The sequence below is a fragment of the Macaca fascicularis genome, chromosome 11, assembly GCF_037993035.2.
Source record: "Macaca fascicularis isolate 582-1 chromosome 11, T2T-MFA8v1.1".
Lineage (NCBI taxonomy): Eukaryota > Metazoa > Chordata > Mammalia > Primates > Cercopithecidae > Macaca > Macaca fascicularis.
Window position 1 is genome coordinate 732,895 of NC_088385.1, and position 8,913 is coordinate 741,807.

At 43.0% G+C, this 8,913-nt stretch overlaps 1 pseudogene; it reads right to left on the reverse strand.

The window, feature by feature from the left end:
* Positions 1–2,391: 2,391 nt before the first annotated feature.
* On the reverse strand, positions 2,392–8,633 carry LOC135966131 (uncharacterized; annotated as a pseudogene).
* Between the last annotated feature and the right edge of the window lie 280 nt (positions 8,634–8,913).

Consider the following 8,913-nt stretch of genomic DNA (forward strand, 5'->3'; position numbering starts at 1 on the left):
ATTAATAATGTTCACATGGCTGCCCTAAGCACACAGAGATGGTGACCAGAGCAGATGCAGGGACTACAGACATACAGCCTGATTCTTGCTAATTAGGACTTAAGTGTTGGCTTACGTGCTGTGCTTTTGTGCATTCATAAGCCAGGGCCTCAAAACTGCCTGCTAAGCACAGGCCAAAGGTCATGCTGGGGTGCAGTTAAACATTGATGTCTAGGAGATGAGAGCATTTTAGTGTGGAAGAAGATGACAACACCTGAAGACCACAAAACACTGTGCAGACCAAAGGGAACGCCCATCGTCAGCTCACGGTTCTGACCCAGGTGACTGCTGATGTGTTACGGAACAGTCAGCCCACAGCAGGTAGGTCAAGTTGAGCTGGTGTCCTTCATGAGGGCTGATCCATTCCATTCGTGTTGCCAATTGTTTCAATAGCGTCTCATGCACCCCACTGGTGAGGAAGGAATTAGCACCCTACGTTTACTGACACCGTTAAACACATAACATCTATTACTAAACAGATAAGCCAGATATCAGTTATTAATTACATACAGGAGGATGGTGTAAGCTCCCACAGGCCCAAACAGGGATTAACTTGAGCGTAGAGAGTGGTATAGCATTTAAAAAGTGAGGATATTCCTTTTTTTTTTTTTTTTTTTTTGACACAGAATCTCGCTCTGTCACCCTTGCTGGAGTGCAGTGGTGTGATCTCGGTGCACTGCAAGCTCCGTCTCCTGGGTAAACTGTATGTACTTAGGAATTAATACCAACTCATTATTAGCAAAAAATAAATATCTTTACATCAAGAGTAGTTTTTCATTTAACAAAAATAGGTGGGATGTGTATAATGGACAAGGGATAATCAAAATTTGCCAAATGAGGCTAGTAAGACAATCCCAAGAATTCACAATAATTATTCACTGGTCCATTAATCACAGGACAATACATACAAATGAAACTTACCTGACCGGGCGCAGTGGCTCATGCCTGTAATCCCAGCACTTTGGGAGGCTGAGGCGGGCAAATCATGAGGTCAGGAGTTCAAGACCAGCCTAGCCAACATGATGAAACCCTGTCTCTACTAAAAATACAAAGAATTAGCTGGATGTAGTGGCGTTCACCTGTAGTCCCAGCTACTCGGAAGGCTGAGGCAGGAGAATCGCTTAAACCCAGGGGGCGGAGGTTGCAGTGAGCCGAGATCGAACCACTGCACTCTAGCCTGGGCAACAGAGTGAGACTCCATCTCAAAAAGAAATAATAATGAAATAAAAAAAATTAAACTTAACTACATATTAGAAAAACATCCAAATTCAACCATGAATCCAGCACATTATCAAATGAATAGACAAAAATTCTACCAACAGACTTAAGAAAATATCATTATCTATGAAATTCAAGTACTACTGCTTAAAGAACATTTACAGAACTCTCACCTCAAGGTTTCCCTGCAACACAAGGTGAAATGCATACTCAAGACTCTTTAAGAATGGGCCACTGATAAAAACAATATACTTGTAACTTGTGTAACATTTCATAGATTTTTTTTTCAAGCACTGCACGATAATTAATTTGCATCAGGCTTTCCAAATTAGAAAAGCTTCACTTATAGAACTTCTTTCCCGTGGGAGTTTTCACACGGCTTTTCAAGTAAATGTTAAAACTGAAAATATTCTTGCAGTTTCTAAACTATTAGAGTTTTAATCCTGTGTACGTTCTTGTATTTACAAGGTCCAGCCAGCTACAGCGTGCATTTACATATGTCCTTGAGTGGGTATGAGAGAAATGAAACACTCAAACATTCTGGACATTCATAGGGTTTTTCTCAGGAATGAGCTGATGTCTTCAAATGGAACTAATACAACCGAAGGCCTTACCATAAATTTAAATTCAAAACCTTTTCTCCACTCTGAGCCCTCCCAAATCTTCAGGAAAATCTGAAGGCTTGACCACATTTCCTACATTCTTAAGGTTTCTCTGCAGTGTGAGCTCTTTCATGTTTATGAGGGAATGGGAAAGAGTAAATGTTTTACCACATTTCTTACATTCAAGGGGCTTTATTTATTTATTTATTTATTTTTGAGATGGAGTCTCACTCTGTCACCAGGCTGGAGTGCAGTGACACAATGTCAGCTCCCTGCAACCTCCGCCTCCTGGGTTCAAGTGATTCTCCTGCCTCAGCCTCCTGAGTAGCTGGGATTACAAGCATATGCTACCACACCCAGCTATTTTTGTATTTTTAGTAGAGACGAGGTTTCACCATGTTGGCCAGGATGGTCTCGATCTCCTGACCTCGTGATCTGCATGCACAGGGCTTCCCCCCAAGCCCCTGTGGCCTTTTATGTCCTTGAAAAAGAACTAAGACAACTGAAATGTGCCACCATGCCCAGCTAATTATTTTCTTTGTTTTTGTTTTGAGACGGAGTCTGCTTCTGTCGCCCAAGCTGGAGCGCAGTGGTGCGATCTCAGCTCACTGCAAGCTCCGCCTCCCAGGTTCACGCCATTCTCCTGCCTCAGCCTCCCGAGTAGCTGGCGTGAGCCACCGGTCCCGGCTTTATTTTATTTTTTGTACAGACAGGGTTTCATCACGATGCCCAGGTTGTTTCACATTGTTTTAATCCAGGCTGGTTATGAACTCCTGGGCTCAAGCAATACACACACCTTGGCCTCCCAAAGTGCTGGGATTATAGGCTGAGGCACTACACCCAACCTCTATATCATGACTTCTTTAGTGGCGCATAAGGTAACTGGAACGAGTGTAGGCTTTACCGCATCTCTTACATTCATAGGGTTTTTCTCCAGTATGAATTCTTTCGTGGAGGTGAAGGGAACTGAGGCAACTGAAGGCTTGGTCACATTGTTTACATTCATAGGGTTTCTCTCCAGTATGAGTACTTCTATGGTTACAAAGGGAACTCAAACGACTAAAGGCTTTGCCACATTGTTTACATTCATAGGGTCTCTCTCCAGTATGAATGCTTCCATGGTCATGAAGTGAAGTGGAACAACTGAAGGCTTTATCACATTTGGTACATCTCTCTCCAGTGTGAGTCCTTTCATGCATCTTAAAACAAGAAAATCTGAGTGTTTTCCCACATTCCTTACATTCGTAGGGTTTCTCTCCAGTGTGAGTTCATCCATGTATTAGACAAGAACCAGAAACAGTGAATGCTTTACCACATTGTTTACATTTATAGGGTTTTTCTCCTGTGTGAGTTCTCTGATGTCTTTCAACTGAATTGAGAAAATGAAAAGCTTTCCCACATATCGTACATTTATAAGCTGGATTTCCACTGTGCGTTATCTTGTGTCTTCTAACACCTGGAACAGAAACAAAGAGTTTCCCTCACTGTTCACATTGATATTGCTTCTCTCCATATGGTTTGTATCCTGAGTGAGCTGGGATGTGCCTATTAAGGAGGCAATGATGTACAAAGACTTTTCCACAAATACTGCATTCACATTGTTTTAATCCAGTAGAAATGTTCTCATTCAGATCAAGATTTGGAATGTGGCTGACAACTTGTCCATACTGACTACCTTCTTTGCTTTCACACAGTCTCTGTACCATATGATTTCTGTAAAAAAAAAAAAATGACAAGCACATTACTATTGGTTGGTTTAATAACTTTCTACTCATTCATAGGTCTTTGACTTACACTGCTACCAATACTAGGGAAAATGCATTTTTGTTTTGTTTTGTTTTTGTTTTTGTGCCATGACTGAATTATTTGAAAGTAAATGGGCTACTACTGAAAACACAGCTACCACCTGCATGGCTATGACCAAAATAGTAACATTCATATACACAATTTTGTAGTACTATTTTCAAGTAAACTGTTTTCCAAACACTGACTGCTACACTGATGTATGTTACATTTTGGGTGAAATTTTTCTAAAAGGAAATGAATTTCAAGTGACTCTTATTTGCTTTGATTGCTTGTTTTTAAATTCATGACATGCTAAGATTCCTTCAGAGGACTTTATTTCCTCTTCTCGGTGCAAATTATCTTGTATCTTTCCCGTTTTTTGAAGTGATCTTCAATATTCTGGTCTTTCCGTTTTTTCCTAAAATGCAGATGCACAAAATTATCATGAATTATTTCAAACTATAGAAACATTACTAGATTTCATGTTCATTGTACACAGTGCCCATGCCTGATTTATTCACCAAATCATTCCCTTGCCCCATTCCAAATCACAAATAGCACTGATGATAGGGAAATACTTCTGTAATTAAGTGAAATGTGTTGTCATTCTTAGCTACAGAAGCCAGGTTCCTGCAGGTTTCCTGCATCACTTCTCTGGAGAGATTCTTCTGAGAAGAATCTAGCAAAGCCCATTCCTGCTGGGTAAAGTTCACAGCCACATCCTCAAAAGCCATGGAGTCCTAAAACATTCCACACATGTGGATAGAAGGATGAGTGAGACTGAGAGCACTGGGAATGTATACTCAATTCATAAGCTGTTTACATGATTCTAAAATTTCCAAGCATTTATTCTATGACTTGATTGTCACAACTCTTACTCTGTTCACACATACTCCCTCCCACACAGCAGTACTAACGCTAGAATTGAATTATTCAAAAAGGCAACAGCAAAGTAGAAACACCCATCTCATTAGAGAATCCAGGGAGTGAGATTACGATATGCTGCTAGGAGTTACCTTTTAACTTCACTTTGTACATTTCTAGTATCTGTAATACTAAAGTCCTACCTGATGTGCATAAGTGCGTTAATATTATCAGTCCTGAGACTACTTATTCTTAAAAATACCTGCTCGCAAAGTTCAATCTTTGTTTGTATTAGGAACTTACATTTTGAAAGGGATTCCACCAACCCAAGTAATAAGAATGACTCACTGCATCTAAATGGCTTATGCAGTATATTTTCCAAAACTTCTTCTGCTGAAAGTCTATTATTTTGTGTCACTGCAGTGGTACTTAGGGAACCAGACACAAAAACACAGTCTGAACACTAGTGTTCCATTAATTTCTCTGGTAGACAATATTTTACATGTGCTGTCACTTGTTAACTGTGGAAGTGAACCCATTCCACGTGATTACACCAAGAGAGAATAGGCTTATTAAATTTAATTGAGTAGTAAATAAAACCAATAATTGATATTTAACAATACTAATACAACAATTTTTCAAATTTCTATTGCACAATATCAAGGCAGAAAGGAATAAGAGGAAATAGGACACATGCTTTTTAAAATGACATTAATATCACCACCTCCAGATGCTATTCCTATGAAACCACATAAATTCCCAAATCAGGTGGTTTTAGGCAAGAAAATCTACTCTTTCATATGCAGTAAAAATGATCAATGTCTAATCATTTTTAGTCATCTAAAAAAAGAATGATGGCTTGTCTACATACTTCTAAGATTTTCAAACAAAAATATTCAGGACAGCACAGTGTTAGCAAAGAGATGAGCAAGCAGACCAAAGGAAAAAAAAAGTCTTAATGACCCAGCATCTATATGGAAAGTTGAGGAATGATAGAGTAGGCACTATAGAATAGACAAAGAAATTACATGCACTTTAAAATATGAGGCAAACCAGGCTGGCATCTACTTGGGAAAATGTATTGCATTCTTCTCTATTCCATGAACAATAATCATCTTATTATATATTCAAATACAAAAGATAAAACCAGAATACTTTCAGAAGTCACAGGAAGATTTTTTTTTAATGAAGGATTAGGCAGAATTTTTTTATGTAAGAAAAAAGTGATAAAGGAACAGACAAACTCAAACATATTAAAATTTAGGGAATAAAAAGAAAATAGAGTGGGCCAGGCGTCGTGGCTCACGCCTGTAATCCCAGCACCTTGGGAGGCTGAGGCAGGGGATCACCTGAGGTCAGGAGGTTGAGACCAGCCTGGCCAACATGGCAAAAATCCCGTCTTTTTGTTGTTTGTTTGTTTGTTTATTTGTTTTTGAGATGGAGTCTCACATTGTCCCTTGGGCTGGGGTGCAGTGGCAAGATCTTGGCTCACTGCAACCTCCACCTCCTGGGTTCAAGCAATTCTCTTTCCTCAGCCTCCCGAGTAGCTGGGATTACAGGTGCCTGCCACCACGCCTGGCTAATTTTTTCGTATTTTTAGTAGAGACAGGGTTTCATCATGTTGGCCAGGCTGCTCTGGAACTCCTGACCTCGTGATCCGACCACCTTGGCCTCCCAAAGGGCTGGGATTACAGGCATAAGCCACCGTGCCAGGCCTAAAACCCTGTGTTTACTAAAAATATGAAAATTAGCTGGGTGTGGTGGTGGGTGCCTATAATCCCAGTTCCTCGGGAGGCTGACACAGGAGAATCACTTGAACTCGGGAGGCGGAGGTTGCAGTAAGCAGAGATGGCGCCACTGCACTCTAGCCGGGCTACAGAGCAAGACAGCATCTCCAAAAAACAAAAAACAACACTCAGACACCCAGATAAGAGGATACACATGTGTCCACTGTCATAAATTCTTCACCAAGCTACAAGAGGGGAACTGACATTTTGGTGAATCTTTATAAATCATCAATTTATCTAACACATTTTATTTCACCAGTAGCATTTACAAAGCTAAGTCCTACAATTCCATTTGAAATTACCCTTAAAAAGAACAGAACTTTAAAACTTACTACACTCACTCTGGGGAAGAAATAAATACGAATTTTTAGCAAATGAAATATATCATTTTACCTTGCCTCTTTGGAAATAGTATTTTTATCTTTCAAGCTGTACTGACAAAATGTATCTTACAGTCAGTGAAAACCTGAAACTCAAATAAGCGGACAAGCCTTTTCAAGGTAACAAACTCAGGGAGAGGCAGTGCTGACTCCAACGCAGACCTTTCTAAGTGTCACGGCAGGCCATTCTATCCCTTAGGACACCCATCCTGTTCAGTAAAGTACTCAATGACCACCTACGAGGCACTGGCACTGCTCTTTGTCCTCCTGTGTGCCTTAAGTGCATTTTAATATTCAGGTGCTTGCACATCCTCTCTGGGGTGGGTTTTCCTTGTCCTTTGGGATGGTTTTTCTCTCTTCACAGGTCTGAGACAAGCTAGAGAGCAGAAATCATTTCTGTCTTTTCCTCTCAATATCAGCATCCAATTGGCAAACCATCAATGTGTCTTCGAGGAATAAAAACTCGGGCCGGAGGAATAATTTTAATGACCTAACTTTCATGACATTACATTGTATTGTCCATTAATTTTAATGTCCTAAAATTTTAATGACCCTAAGGGGTCACCATTTTAGATGAAACTATACCAGGAGATTCCTCTAAGGCCAAGAGCATCCAGCTGCTCCCCTGAGAGACTCTACCCCCTACCTCAGGCTGTCCTTGGGGATGAGATGACCCCGGGGCTGATACTCACTAGACCCTCCAATAGACATGGCCACTGTGGGTATCCTGGGTCATCCCCCAGACAGTTCTAAAATGCCAGGACTAGGAAAAGACAGGAGAGTGGCTGAGGACACAACACCCTGTAAAGTTTTCACGGGGGGATCTCAACCTAAAGACATTTTGGTAATATGTACACTTAGGAAAGATGAAAAGAAGAGAGGTAGAAAGATTTTTTTTTAGAGTGTCAGATGATTTATTCTCCGCTTTCCTCTCATGTAAAATGTTTGGAAACAGAAAAATATTTTGGCCAAGGTGCCTCACGCCTGTAATCCCGGCGCTTTAGGAGGCCGAGGAGGGTGATCAATTAAGGTCAGGAGTTCGAAACCAACCTAGCCAACATGGCGAAACCCTGTCTCTACTAAACATACAAAAATTAGCTGGACGTGGTGGTGGCGCCTATAAGCCCAGCTACTTGGGAGGCTGAGGCAGGAGAATCGCTTGAACCCGGGAGTCAGAGGTTGCAGTGAGCTGAGACTGCATCATTGCACTCCAGCCTAGCGACAGGGTGAGACTCCGTCTCAAAAAAAAAGAAAAAAGAAAAAAATATATATATATGTGGGTATATGTGTATATATATGTATATATATGTGTGTGTATATATATGTATGGTTTGCTTCCTCATTCACCTTATCAAAGCCTCTCATTTACGCCCCTCCCGTGAACCCCAAACCACAAACCATGACTGCGGTACCCGTTTATGAATCCCGTTTGCTCAAACACGCCGTTTAACGTTTTAACAAAGCCTCAGGTTAATCTTAGGGGGAGAAAGGTGGGACTGGAAGCTCCATGAACCACAGCTCCTCCCACGCTGGAACCCCGCACACCGAGTCGGGGCTCTCCCGGATCACCCTCCCGTGGTCACCGCACTACCTGGGTGGGGGAGGCGCGGGGTTCCCGAGAGGGCTCCAGCCGGCGGAAGTGGCGCCCGCAGGTACAGACAGGACGCAGGGGTCCCGCTGCCCGCGCCGCCCGGCCCTGCGCAGAAGGGGACTGAGGCCTGGCTGCGCCGCGGCGACTCGGTCCGCAGGTTCCGCAGCCCATGGCTGGTTCCAGCAGGTTTCACCCAGCCCTCTTCCCCACTTCCGGAAGCCAGGCGCAGTCCACTCACCGTTCCTCGGCTTCCCGGGTGTCCCGGCGTCAGCTAGGGATGTCCCAACACCCGCAGGTCACAGGGTGGCCGAGGCTGCTGCAGAGCCACCGGGGCTCCCAGAGCCAGGAAGTAGCAGCGGAGACTCACAGGAAGAGCCTACGGTGGCGAAAGCGAGTCAAAGCGCCCGCCAGCCGGATCCCGGAAGCCGCCCTCTCCTTTCCGGTGGTGCGCCTGATTGACGGGCCTCCACTCCAGCGTCCCTGATTGTCTGGGGCTTCAGGCCCCGCCCCCTCAGGCCCTGAGTGACAGGAGATTGCGATCTCACGTGAGGCTGGATGAGGCCAGAATGACCGTTTTGGCCTAGCGGTTTATAGGGGGTGCGTCCTTCCTGCGCTGGGATCTGACCATGCAAGGAGCACATTCGCAT